Genomic DNA, 3,128 nt, shown 5'->3' with positions numbered 1-3,128 from the left:
GATCCCCATGCCACCGCCCGCCAACGCCCCGCCACCGCCGGCAACCACCACCCTCATCCTAAACCCTAAGATAGATAGTGGGGTACCTCTCTGGCGAGCCCCCCTCCCCGCTGCGGCTAGTTCTTCCTTCACCCTGGCGGCATCGGAGTGAAGTGTAGCTAAATCGGAGCAGCGTCGCAAGCAAGAGCAAGAGCGAGAGCAGTAGCGTGAGCAAGAGAAATAGCAAGAGCAGACCAGGCAGGGGACCGAGAGCAAGAGCAGAGCAGCAGCGCGAGCGAGAGCTAAAGCAGCAACAGGTCCTACTGATGTGGACGTCGCCGCCGAGGGAGCGACACCGTGGAGGAAGTGGCCGGCGACGCTGCCGTGGATGGAGCTGCGTCGTGTTGGCTCGGGACCGAGCGCCAGCAGCACCATGAGATCGAATCAAGAAGAAAATGCGGCGATTAGTGCCTCTTTGGTGGTGCCGATTAGGCCGCAGCTTCATCCGAGGAAACGATGATGATGATGCTCTTCCGGTGGTGCAGGTGAAGACGGCGGTGTGGGAATGGAGGTGGCACGAAAGACCAGGGGAACGTCGGGGCAGCTCCTTGGAGGTGGAGGATGGGGTGGCTGAACCGGCGGGACGATGAGATCGATGATGGATCCTCATCCGGTAAGGTGGATGAGGGATGTCGAGGTGTTGCTGTGGACGACGTCATCGGGGAAGAGGCTCCGGCTGGGTGGCGGACGGAGCAGGGTATGGGGTTTCATCGCGGGTTTTCGCGGCCTCGGTGTATGAATGGGTGGGAGGATGGGATGGCAGTGGGGAACCATGGCTTAGAGACGCGCTTGTCCGAAATATGGGGTAAGTTACGGAAGTACCCCCACCGATTTGAGGCGGTTCTTTCGGTTCAGGGGTACCACGGGCATTTCGTGTGTCGGGATTTCACAGGAGGTGGGAGTTTTCGCGCGCGTTGTAATTTTGGAATAGCAAGGCGCGGGTTGAGATGGAGGGAGTTGTCGGAGCACAACGAGACAAAGATATATCTTAAATATTTCGGGCTAACAAGGCGCGGGTTGAAGAGGCGGGAGTTTCGCAGCACGATAGACAGAGATGCTAGCTTGAATTTTCGGCATAACAAGGCGCGACTTGAAATTTCGGAAGAACAATCTTAACGTGTACCCAAAAAAAGACAATTTGCACCTCAACACGCACAACACACACACAAACACCATTTAGACTAGAGTAAGGTACACGTGCATTGCACGCATGAGATTTGGCAACCAAATTATGAATAAATACCACATTATAGCATGCAAGATTTGAGTCATATATGCATGATGTAGATGTTCGTTTAATTCTTATAGTTCATTTCATTCAAAATCATCTAGTTTTTATAAGAAAGCTAATCTATTTTAAGATTCATGGAATTGTGCGTCGTAAGACATAAAGTAAAAACAAATAATGGAAAATCATGTAGAAAAACATTTGGGCAATTCTAATACGGAAGATTCTAGAACAAATAAGAAGTTCTTGTGTTTTGATGTTTGTGCATTATGCTTAAGTTCAACCATGGAGTCTTCTAGATTATACATGTGGCGAAATCTTGTGGAATCTAGATGATATCCAACGGCCAGTAGTGCTCAAATTTGCCATCTTTGGACCATCGGATTTGCCTCATCCAACGACCATCTTTCAAAGTTAAAGTTACCCACACACAATATAAAAAATATATAATATATAATATATATAGGGGTATAGATATAGATATGTGATGCAAAAGCCGCACATCATCTCCAATTAGAATAGTGTGTCCATGCACGGATGCGACGTGGCCAAATGATGTCTGCCATCGGTATCTCAAATCAAAATCAATCTGACCTTGTTCAATGTGTATACATTACAACATGCTCGTTTCCAAACCACACCATGCATATCTCCGTTATATTCATGCATGGATGGGTTTCAAACATCAGGATCTCTTATTCAAATATTTGAATTCAACTTTACATTGATTGTGACCTCACCTATTCAGCTATTCTTTTACACCCACACAGTAGTCTTCTCTTTATAATTGTACCACTAACTTTCTCCCGTGCATGCATGCACACACACTACCAGTCGGCATTATCCATCGCACACATGCAATATTTTTCTTCAGGTCGGTCTCCCATGAAGGCACACACCAACACACATCCCCCTCTCCATCATATCGGGCATTCTTTATCTCTCACGCGTGCATGCGCAATGATCGATGTTCCTCTATGTATGTGTGTATATAGCTAGGTCTTTCATAGTTTTCCACACAAACCGATCAATCGATATATCCAGAGAGGTCTCACCCTCTTTCCCACATCCACATTGATCAATCTATGCCTCTCTATATAGGATTAACATATATAGCTAATACACCCACATTAATTATGTATCCAACGTCCCCCTCTCATCATCCATGCCTTCCACTTCATCTCTCAGACGCGTGCACAATGGCGAAGACAGGGGCAGTAAGGGCCCTGCCCCCTCCCCCCTAACATCACTATATATCAAGGCTAATATGAATGTGATCATTAGACAATTGCTGCTAAAATGATTTAAGTTCATGAATTGACCCTCCTCGTCAAGGATTAGCAATGCTTGGCCCCCTAGCTCATTTATTTTTCATGGCTCCGCCACTGCGCACATCAGCGCACGTGTTCACCCCCTCTCTCTAAATATCGATCTCGCACTTGTGCATTCCTAGCTCATTTATTTTTCATGAATTGACCCTCCTCGTCAAGGATTAGCAATGCTTGGCCCCCTAGCTCATTTATTTTTCATGGCTCCGCCACTGCGCACATCAGCGCACGTGTTCACCCCCTCTCTCTAAATATCGATCTCGCACTTGTGCATTCCTTCATAGTCTCCCTCCACTCGGCCCCTCGCACCATCTTCTAGCCCCCCACCGGATTTTGCCACATGTATAATCTAGCATACTCCATGGTTGAACTTAAGCATAATGCACAAACCTCAAAACAACAGTGGTTCTCTTTTGTTCTAGAATCTTCCGTATCATAACTGCCCAAACTTTTTTCTAGTTGAATTGGCATTATTTGTTTTTTACTTTATGCTTTACAACACACAATTCCATGAATCATAAAATAGATTAAGG

The sequence above is a fragment of the Triticum dicoccoides genome, chromosome 3A (genome assembly GCF_002162155.2).
Source record: "Triticum dicoccoides isolate Atlit2015 ecotype Zavitan chromosome 3A, WEW_v2.0, whole genome shotgun sequence".
Lineage (NCBI taxonomy): Eukaryota > Viridiplantae > Streptophyta > Magnoliopsida > Poales > Poaceae > Triticum > Triticum dicoccoides.
The sequence above is the reverse complement of the archived record's forward strand: the minus strand, read 5'-3'. Positions refer to the sequence as shown.